We start from the raw sequence: 11,944 nt of genomic DNA, 5'->3' as shown, positions 1-11,944 counted from the left end.
TTGTAACAGAGTATGCATCTATGCATCTCCTATAAAGTTTATTGAGCAAAAAGAATAGGGTTTAGTAGCTCATTTCTCATTGGCACTTTCAAATCCCTTAAAGATCGTGTTCCAAGGGATCGTATTCCTTTCTTTTTATCAAAGCCAATCAGCACCCAAGGCAAAAGTTTGTCCTTTGTTTTGTCGCCAGACTCTCGATAGGCGATAGTTCCAATTTCATAGAGATTCCCTGATTTTCTGATTCTCTGATCCCCTGCACTCTGAGGTTTTGGGACTGTCAATCAAGCGATCAGCTTTCAGATGAAAATGCACTCAAAACGGAGGACTCCGGACTACGAACTCATCTGTCCCTCAGTCGAGATCGAAATTGAAATCGAATCGTGGCATCCATTGTGTTGATGTTTTGTGTGCTGCCGATGGCGACACCATCGATATATATTGTCGGGATCATCTTTGTTTTCAGCTCTCCTTTCTGAGCATATATATGTTTATAATAATGATCTTGGGGCAGGGGACAATCCTTGCATTGACATTTCTCACTTGGCCGCGATAAGAGATCTGGGATCTGGAAATGGAAGCCGACGAGTGTCAAAAACCATTTGAGGCCAAAATAGAGCAAACATTTCAATTAAGCAATAGCTGGTTATTTAATATGTCCTTGTTGTCCGCTTATGCCTTTTTATTTCTTTCATATCCCCACAAAATGGCGGATTCGCACCCAATGATCATTATCGAAATAGGTATTTAAATATACGCAACGCAAGCAGATTGAGCAAATGCTTAACCTATCTTAAAACTGAAAATAGGTTAGGATAGTGCTGGGCAAACTACTAATTTCACACATATTACAATAGTTAACGTACTATTATGCATAGTATAATTATTATTTCAATATTTTAATATAATTATTATTTTACTTAATACCTATTGTATTTTCATATAAAACGTATCATTTTAAAAGCTTTTTAGTTTCCCTCTGGCGAAATTAATACGATACTACCTCCATTTTGTTCCCTGCCATCAGGATCCTTTAACGATCCCCTCCACAGAACTTGAACCGAGGAGCAGGAAAACTAAGACTCCAATTAGCTGGGCTCTTCAGCTCTGCCCACCGCGGCTCATTACGAAGGAAGGGGTTTTTGGTTTCGCAGAGGTGTGGGGGAGGGACTTCCGAGGGGGCTCCAGTTCGGGGAAAAAGTGAAGCACTTGCTGTGGGCCTTAACACTTGGCATCTGGCCAAGGGAGTGCGGCCACGGGTATCTGGTGACAACAGCCATGCTGGCCAATGGTCCACAACAAACCCGGGCACACTGGAAAATAAGCGAGTTCTTGAGAACAAGATAGTTGTAAGATCATTTTGGTATGGCTTGACTGCAAGTAATACTAATATTTCCATAGTTACAGCTTTAAAATATACTTATCTAATAGATAGAGACTATTAGGACTTCGATCGATCTTATAATAACAACTTACTTTCTCCCAGTGCATGGGTGTGGGCTGAGCGGGGGATCATATAATATTGCTGTAACTATGCTCAAGCTTCAGGTGGCCAACAGGTGAGCAGGGCAAGGGAAGGGGAGGGGGTAAAAGACAGAGGCGTTCTGCTGGCCTGGTGGGGGGACGAAAACGTCAACATAAGCAGGCAAGGTATTATTTTTAAGCTCTTCCTTCATTGTCTGCCCTCCCAGACGATGACCAACGACATGGGGAATTGGGGGAAGACAATGGTGATGGGGATGGGGATGGGTATAGAGATGAGGCAAGGGGATGGAGGCCCAAGACCAAGAAAACAGAAAAAGCCCATGTCGAAGAAGAAGATGTTGACGTTGACGTTTGGATCGAACTAAATAAATGTATTTACTTGTACTTTGTGGCTCAATATAAGGGGCAAAGAACAAAAGGGGGTCAGAATAAGCCCTTATTCCGGGGGTGTGGCCAATCTTGGGCGGTTGTAACTTAAAACCCTCGCGAACCGAACAACTATAAGAAGTAAATTAAAAGAACACAAATACCACCAACGACATTGGGGACAAAAAGGGAGAGCAAGATATATAAATAGGTGGAAAGATAAAGTTGAAGGTACAGGGGGACATTATTAAATAAGCCATGTTGTATGAAAAATAAGTTATAGATTTTTCGAAACTTCAATTCCTTAATCTAAATTAACCACCAAACTTATTAGTAATAATAAAAAATTGTATTATATAAAAAGTGGGAAATGATATTGATAAAGACTTAAGTAAAATGAGTTATAACAATGTTTTTTACTATTTTCTCGAACTGATATTTGAGCTCTGCTTCGGGAAGCATGTCTGTAGAATGGGGAACCTAAGTCGGAGCTGGCGAAGCACAAATGAAATGCCAAGAAATATGTCAATGAGTTCCGAGTGCCCTGACAACCGAAAGAGGGAGACGGCCATATGCGGCGGAGGAGGGAGCGAGGGAGAGGCAGCTAGGGACTTAGTGTGGTCCAGTCCACATCCACATCCACAGGGGCCGTGGCCAAGTCCCAGGTCCGATTCCAATTCCAATTCCAATTCCGAGTCCCAAGTCCCCAAACCAATCCAATGGAACCTGGCCACTGGCCACAGGGAACGCTCGATGTTGGATGCTGTGTGTTGAACGTGGGACGCCGTCACATTGATGGACGGAAAATGGGGCGATAGTCGGGGTGGACCGGAGGGGGCGGGGCAGCGGCTTAAGCTGGACCCAAGTCTGTCGCTGACTGTGGCCCCCGTTTTTGGGATACCCTACTTTGATGACAAGGGTAAGGCCATTTATTCATGCCCCCGAACTTACTAAGGTTTTCTTATAATAAAAAACTTGTATTTATAGCGATACGATCTGCAAACATATAGTTCCGGTGCCCCAAATACCCCAAAACCAACATTTAAAACATTCAAGTCTTTCCAAAGTAATAGCTATTATTATTATATTAATATTATTATATTATTGTTATATTTGCTGAGACATTTAATTAAAATACATGAAAATTATACTAACACCTATTTTTTTTGGTTTATATTCATTTTATAAAAAGTATCTGGAAAAAAATGATTTTTCAAATTTACAAGTAAAGCAAAAGATAATGATTTCAGAGTTTTTTCTGGATAAATATGACCGAATCCGAATGTTGAAAACTGATTGGGTGCAATTATAAACCTTTTAGAGCATCCTGAATGCGGTTCAATCGCCGTTCGAAATCTTTCTTGTTGTTACTCGCGTTTTGATGAGGAAAAATGTGTGCTCTAATTGACAGTTTTTAGATTTTAATCTTTGGCCTTTGGGGAAGGGAAGAAAGGGGGATCCAGTGAGGAGAGAATTCGACTCCTCGCTAATGCATTTTCAGCGTTTTCGGACGCCCATGCGACGGGAGCAGCTTATGGCCACCAACAATGACATGTGTGATGGGCGGTGTGGGTATATTCATATATTCATTTATGCATCGCATATGCTCTTTGTCAATTAAGCAATCAGCAGGAAGTTTGCTGCGCACTTTGCCTTATCATCCATCGTCCGCTCTCTTTCTGCCCATGATTGCCCTCTCCTTCTGGAACTCTTTATATTGCATCAGAAAATCACATCATCAAAAGCCCGTGCCTTCGTTTCTGAATGTACCCTCGATCGGGATCGTATGGTAAGGGTAGTATAGCTGGAACAATTTTTATGGTGCACTTTAAAGGGGTGATATGTGAATCTCTTTATAAACCTCTTCTCAATAAATCTAACTGTACCATAAAAACTTTTCAAAATATCTATCTACTTATTTTAATAAAAATATCTCTACCATATGTTATATATGGTGAGGCAGCGCATTCTGAATACCTCTATAATTTTTGTAATATGTAATAGCTAACACTTACCTCTTTTGAATAATAATAATATTTGATTAATTATGAACTATACCTTTTAGAAAATGTTTAATAGCAAAATGCTTACGAATATTTTATAAGGAACATCTATATTATGTTTTATGTTAAATGTTTTAAAGATATTTATTAAACTGCCTTATGAACAAACTGAATGTGATCTAAAATTGTCCACAGTACTTCCATCTTCGAACCCTCAAATGTGATCTTCCCATCCTTCGACTTTGGCCCTCTGACACTTGACGTTTGTCGTTTGTCGGCGGGCGATTTTCATTTTCACAGCAGTCGCCCAAAGAGAAGAAGGTTTACGAGTAAAAAAGGAAAAAAATACTCGGCGAATTGAAAAGAATGTTGAGCCGCATATTAAATACCACCGCCTGAGCTCAAGTGTCAACAGAGCGCTACGACTCCGTCTCCGATTCGGGCTGCGGATTCAGATACAGCCCCAGATTCTGATTCTGGTTCTGATTCGGCAACAGGGGCGACCTGCAAAACCAAACCGGACCCGGCAAAGACCTCCCGCGGCGTAATTGAATATTTGGAGTGTAAAAACCGCACCCGGGTTTAATGCATCAGAGAGGAAATTAAAGGTGGTGATGGGCCATGGAGGTCCTGCACCTTGGATGGTCACGATTAAACTTAACATCTATATATTAGACAATGATATCTGGACATGATACATGTACGCCTTGAAAATAATGAACAAAGGTGCATATTATATAACCAATATCTAAATTTTTTAGTTTTTAATTTTATTTATCTAACTGTGAACCCAACTATCAATGTAATCCATCTGATAATCTGATTTAGGAAATGCCACATCTATCCATCGATTTCGATCGATTTGTTGCCCGTTTGCGAAGCGCGGAACCACTGTAAATCGTAAGGGTGAAAAGGAGTGTGGTTTTGATGTGTGTAAATAAAATGAATGACTTTTTGCACGCATGTGGGCGAGTGGCCTGGGTGAGTGGGCGAGTCAAGTCGGTTGATTATTAAAAAACACAAGTACAATAAAAATATAATAATAATAAGCAGCATAATGACGGGCTCAATAACCAAAGGGCGGCGACAAAAAATAATGCCCGAAAAGGGCGAAAAGGGGGGGCGGCCAGGAACAGTGGCTCGTTGAGTTTCCGCCAAGGAGGCAAAAGGAGGAGCTGGCTGGCAAAGGATACATCCGACGGGGTTGAAGGGGGCTGCGACTGCCCTCAAGTAGGGTTGCCAACAAACTCATGAATTGCTCATTTAGCCGCCAGAGCTGCCACTCGAACGAAGAACGCTCGAGTGCCGAGCGACGAGCTTTGTTCGCTGAAGAAACAAACAAAAGTCCCGGGGTGAGTGAACCGCAAGATACCCTGCAAAAATAGAGTTTTTGATCAGTTTTTAAAGGTATAACATTAAAAGACAACCAATGAATGAAACTTAATTCTATATTGATGGTATTCGAAATACTTATTTATGTCAAATTATTATTAAAAAAGTATATTTGGTTGTTAGATATTCCATATATGGAAGATCAACCGATTGACGTTAATATCTTAATATAAAACCGAAATTCGGAAATAATTGAATTGTTGCAGTAACAGCATAAGTTGTTCAAATTGTTAAACATATTGGTAATAACGAATCATGTTGAATCATATCCCATCACTTGATTGTGGACATTCGACGACAGGGTATCGGAAACAAGGACAATTGTGGCCCGTGTCGAGTGGTCGCCGAGTCTACCGAGTTGGAAAACAATGCCAAACAATTGACAAGGACTGTAGGTACTTGGCCATATAGATATAGAAATATACATATATATAGTGTGGCAGCGTGAATGGGAGCAAGTGCCACCTGTGCCGGGCTAAAAAGTTGGATTCCCCTTGGCGGGCACTCCCATATATATTTGTCTTTGGCATTTGCCTTTTGGCGGCGACTTCCATCCCATTTTCCATGTGCCGCTCCTCGGATCTTTGCCGTTTTCCCGGCAGTTTGTCCAAGAGCTTAGTGCTCCCAGTCCCAGCCCAGCCATTTCCCGCTCCGCAGTACCCATTTGGCCCGTTTTTATCGGAGAGATAGCGACGACGAGCGGCGGGCCCAGACTTGCCCGGATCACTGGCTGGATTATGGTAAGAACTCAGACCCAATGCGATAAGCGATTAAGCCGCCGATCAGCCAGCGGATGAGGAAGGAGCTTACCACACGGGATTACCATGACCGAAGGACTCGCGATTCTAGATATATCGCGAATTGGAAGGAGGCTAACGGATCAAGTGCGATCGATGAGGATTAAAGGGCCTCCATATCTCAAGGGATTGTGCACCCAAGTATTTAATACTTCTATTAGCATCAATATTAAGAAAAAGTACTATAGAGTTTAGACGGATTGGCACGATATTGTTTAAAATACAGAACTGTAGCATAGGTAACCTTTTCTTAATTTCTCTCTTGAATGTTTACAAATCTATTGATTTAATAATATTAATGCAAGACTAAAAGCTTTAAAAATTGTGTAAAATTATACAACAAACTGACTGTTTTTGAGTTTTCTACTTGGAATAAAAAGTGTAATTTTCATGGCTCCCAACTGTTTAAGCTCACTGAAATACTTTCCGTTTGGTCGACAGATTTTTGGATGGCAGTGCATTGGCCCCTGGTTAAGTCGGAAATCGGTGAATCGGAGAACCGGAGAATGGAAACCGGAGTCTGGCTAATTGCTCAGCCATTGTCCAAACAATGACGCAGTCGAAATGAGGAAAACCCGCCGAGCACTTGATTTAATTAGCGCCTAATGACGGCCAACCGTCACATTTACCAACTAAAATCGATCGGGGGAAGCTAAGTCATGGCGTTAATTGCGTAGAACCAGGTGGAGAGAAAAGGGGGAAAATATCGAAAATATCAGTATCATCACGCTAGCTAATCGAGAATAATTGCCCCACGAGCTGAAGAAAACGGCGGGAGATGCGGACCAAATTCCACCAAATTTGTCAAAGGTATTATATGGGCCGTAATGAGAAACAACGATAAAGGGTTCGTAGCTGTTTGTTAGAAATTTAAGATTGATATCAAAAATATATTCTTGCCACCTAAATAAAGAGTATGATTATTTAAGTTGGGGAATTTTCTTTACAAATTTCTAAAAAATGTGTCTACAAATGTAATGCCATACCTCATTGAGCTCGAAATTAAATTCCCAATCGATTGCCATTTAAATCTCAAAACTTTATTTTTTGAACATTTTTCGATGAAAAATGCGAAAATTGGTCAAAAAAATTATTTTTCAAAAAGTGATTTGGATCGTTAGCCTAGGTTTTTACCTGTTCAAAACAGTCGGTCTTTCAGCTGTGCGCCTCGTTTTGATCAAGTTACGACTGAAAAACCGCGAAAAATAATGGTATTTTTGTCTGAAATCCTTCTACCTATTTTTTGACCCAAACAAACTACGTTTTTTAGCAATCATTTTGCGAAATAAAGTCGGAATTGGGAATGTCATACCTCGATGAGCTCGTAATTAAATTCCCAATCGATTGGCATTCAAATCTGGAAACTTAAATTTTTGACCGATTTTCGCAAAAATAGACGATGTTGCCCCTTATAAAAAATGTGAAATTTAGTCAAAAAATAAATTTCCCGGAATGTGATGGGGATCGGAAGCCTAGGCTATAAGCTGTTCAAAACAGTCGGTCTTTTAGCTGTGCGCCTCGTTTTGACCAAGTTATGACTGAAAAACTGCAAAAAATTATGGTATTTTTGTCTCAAATCCTTCTACCTATTTTTTGACCCAAGCAAACTACGTTTTTTGGCAATAATTTTTCGAAATAAAGTCGGAATAGGGAATGCCATACCTCGTTGAACTCGTAATTCAATTCCCAATCGATTGGCATTCAACCCTGGAAACTTTAATTTTTGACCGATTTTCGCAAAAACAGACGCAAAAACAGACATACCCCTTATGAAAAATGTGAAATTTAGTCAAAAAATAAATTTCCCGGAATGTGATGGAGATCGAAAGCCTAGGTTATTAGCTGGAAAAAAAGGGGTATTTTTGTCTGAAATTCTACTACCAATTTTTCCACTTAAAAAAACTACATAAACATGGAAACTTTAATTGTTGACCATTTTCGCAAAAAACCTGATGTAAAATCAAGCAGCAGTAAGCGAGTTATAGAAAAACTTTGCAAATAATCTCTGGGTCTTAGGAATTTAATGGCAGTACTGCTGGCGTTCTAAGCCCTGTTGCCGTCTCTTTTCCGACCGTATCTTTCACCCTCTAAATCTGCTGGGTTGTCGCTTTTTGTGTGGATGTAAACACGGGGCTGGCCGAACAATAACTGTTGACAGCTCGTAAATTAATAATTTTGCACAGGCACAGGCGTCGGCTGAGGGGGCGGGGAAAACGGCAGCGAACTGAGCAGGGAAAACCTGAGGGAGTGGAGGAAATGGAAAATGGAAAATCGAACCAGAGGCAGGGGTGCAAATTAGCCGCGTTTCCGCCTCGATCCGGCGATCCTACACGGCAACAATGATGACAAATAACAGCGGCAGCAACAAATAAATAGAAAAAATCTCCGAGCCTCTGAGCTCTGACACTTTGACTTCCTGTGGCCTTTTCCTATTCATTTTCAGTCTCCGTTGCCTCTGCCCGATTTTCAACATTTTTCCCAACCATCCCGCTCCCGTTCCCTTTGTTGCTGCATTTCCACTCTCAAAACAAATTTCGAATGGAAATCAAAACAAAAATTTCGATATGCCCATCACTGCTCCTTATTTTCCTTCTTTTTCGGCAAGGAGTTTGTTTTGAAAGTAGCCGACAATAGTGCTAAAATATAAATAAAAGACCATAGGAACTCTGGCTCAATTATTTTTACTCCAATTGTTCAATTGCCGAATTGTTTGATTGCCAATTTTCGAAATCTGTGAAATGTTCGAGTCGATCTTTAATGAAGTAGCCGAAGTGGGCGGTATCCCTTTTTGGTTCCGTAATGAAGCATGCAAATGGCCTTGGATCTCAACCTTAAACTACACGTGAAATACAAATCATTTGATCATTAATAAGTCTTAAAATCTGAAATGCATCACAGACTAACAACCCAATTGTAATGTCAATTAATAGAAATCATAAATCGCTCGTCGAGCAAATTTTGCTGGCTTACTCCCAAAGTTGTGCTACAGGAATGGAAAATACCCCGCCGAAGAATGATATGGGAACTTTCTTCAATTTGTGCAGGTAACTTGTGGAAGTCGAGGCAGAATGACAGCCAGAATTTGTAGAAGCCGATCGGAAGCCCGGAGAATGACAGAAAATGTGGCAGATCACGATCAAAGTGTGAAAGGCTGAATCAAGCTAATTTGTTGCAATGAAGCTTACAGAATCTCAAAAAAAATATACGTTAAAAAAGGGTAAGAACTTACATTTTAATATTCATTTATTTTTTCATTTTCATATTAATAAAGTTAGAACTATCCTTATAATAAAATAAATATCTTACTTAATAAGCTTTCCTTGCTTAACCATAAATATAGATTACAAGTAAATAAATTCGGAATGAAATAAAAAACCCATTATTATTTCCTGTGCAGTGGAAGTGGAATGGAACCTGTAGGGTTCGATCACAAAAGGTTCGGAATGGAATCGAATGAAAGAGAGGGAAACCCTGGGCAGTGGGAGAAAAGTGAAAAGTGTGGGAAATTCGTGTTCGTGGAAATCAAAGTCCGGAAAAGATCCGATCCCAGGGAGAACAAAAGTCTCATTGTTCCGAAGGAAGTTGCAGTTGCGTTGCCCAAGGCAAGTGTGTCAACCCGAGGCGATCCCGAATACCTGTATATATCTTCCTCTCCATCGCACACTTGCACTATCCATTCAGTGCTGTTCACCTGGCTATTTACAAAATGTAGCATTGGTCATAGAGGAAATTCTATCACTAACTTTAATAAAACCATACATTTTCCCTTAATGTAACTCCAATAAGTTTTAGTTTTAGGTACCACAAAATAGTGCTTAATAACCTATTACAAAATATCATTGGTATTAAACAACTTTAAAAGTTCTTAAAAGTTCTTTAATTAGTTCTTAAAAATATCTTAAGTAGAAATGTTATGTTTATGTTTGGTTCCATTTGAAGTTCTATTTTTCCCAGATGTAGCCAGATTTGTTGGTGAGAGTTGACGGCTCTACCTGTCACTTTCTCAGGTTGTCGTAACTACCTGGCCGCCCCGCCCCCTTTCGCCTTTCTGGACCACCGCCCCCGCCCATGGGCCGCTGTCATTCCCTTTCCTTTCGGGCTGTTACAATTTTAATGCGTGTCCGCTGCGTCAAACGGCATAATAAAGCAGAGGCGGCGGAGAAGGAGGGGTTCCAGTACTACTGGTGTAGTGGCGAAAGAATGGAAAACTAAATGCATGCATGCGTGCATCTTTTATATTGAAATAAAATAGCATAAAAATGGGCAACTAATGAATTTCCCCAGCGATTCCTGCGGGAATCGACCTTCGGCCCACTTCACTTCTGTTCCGTTTCGAACGGAAGATCCTTTTAATACACAGAGAACAATGTTTGTCATTTTTGGGGATTTTTTATTTCTTGAACCTTATAAATTTATTGCCATGTTTATAAAATCTACAACAATATTTTTACTTGTTTGTAGATTTTATGGTGTTGTGTTTTTTATTTATTTTTAGGTTAACCCACTCAAACCAAACATAAAAATATCAAAAAATATTTTTTTCATTTACCTATCAGTTAAAAAATATTCCAAAACAAAAAATATTAACAAATACATAAAAATGTGCCTAGAATATAAGCAAATTATATCCGTACTGTGTATTTTAAGCAGACACCGAAGGAAGCCACAAATGTACAGAGAAAGAAAATGCGGCGGAGAGTGGGCGCAGGAGAGGTATTCACGTTAATCGCCAAAACCCGAACCCCATTCAAGGGAACAACAGCAAGCGTGGGCCGAACCCCACCCCAAAACCACCCAGCAGGCCAACAAAAGGAAACTCAAACCGCAACACTCGACCACCCACCGTCCGCCTCCAATCAGCGAACGCCCACCACCCCCTGACAGAAGGTATTCAACCAAATGTTGTCTAAATGTAATTCAATACTTTTTCAATCTTGTTGCCATTGCCGGTTACTTTTTCCGCCCACTGTTACAGTTACCGCTGTTCACTGAAAACAATTATTTCTTTACTCATTAGTTGTTTTAATTTTCAATTTTGGTAAATATTCTAAAAATCCATTTCGTCTAACATTGCGGAGTACTTCTTTTATTTTAGTTCTTTGTTGTTGAAAAATTAATTTCATTGATATAATAATAATCATAAAAAGAACTATTTTTCCAGTGGTCCCATAAGTAAGAACAACGAGAAAGAAAACAGGGGGAAAATGTTTCTGGCATAGGTACAACAAATTGGAAACACATTTTACCCTCCAGTTACTTAAACATAATGCGAACTGTGATTGAAGTACGTTGGTTCTGAAAATGTTAACCAATTTTATTTTTAGCGGTGAAAAAGAGGATTCCAAAGTTATGGCTTACGAGATTTAAATGGATACATATTTTAAGATGTAAGATTATGATTATATTTTATGTTTTCAGTCCATTAATTTGTAACATTCGCTATTAATCCTTTAATTGCGTCTACTTGAAAAATAGATTCAAAATGTTTCACATATTCTTAGTACATTATTCAATACTATAGTTTCCTATTTAGCACTGGGTGTAGCTTATCAGGATAGCCCCAATAAAATGGGCATTTTCTTTCGGACATCTTTAAAAAACGTTACTTCTTTCCTGTCACCTTGTCATTTCGCCATTCTGACAGTCGTGTCATTCAAGCACGCTTCACGACAACAGGTCTCTAATTTCACCTCGCCTGTCTGCGCTTTCTATCCTCACCACTTTGCAAATGTACTGTGCTCCGGTTTCTAGTTGAAGTTGATGGTGACACTTAAAAAAAAGATAAATTATGATTAATTTCGAATAAATTAAAAATATATTCAGGAAAACAGAATCAGTATTGGTTTCCACTCACACACACTGTGGGTAAAAAGGTAAGCTTAATTATTTTATAAAGTCTTTATT

This window comes from Drosophila subpulchrella, chromosome X, assembly GCF_014743375.2.
Source record: "Drosophila subpulchrella strain 33 F10 #4 breed RU33 chromosome X, RU_Dsub_v1.1 Primary Assembly, whole genome shotgun sequence".
Lineage (NCBI taxonomy): Eukaryota > Metazoa > Arthropoda > Insecta > Diptera > Drosophilidae > Drosophila > Drosophila subpulchrella.
The sequence above is the reverse complement of the archived record's forward strand: the minus strand, read 5'-3'. Positions refer to the sequence as shown.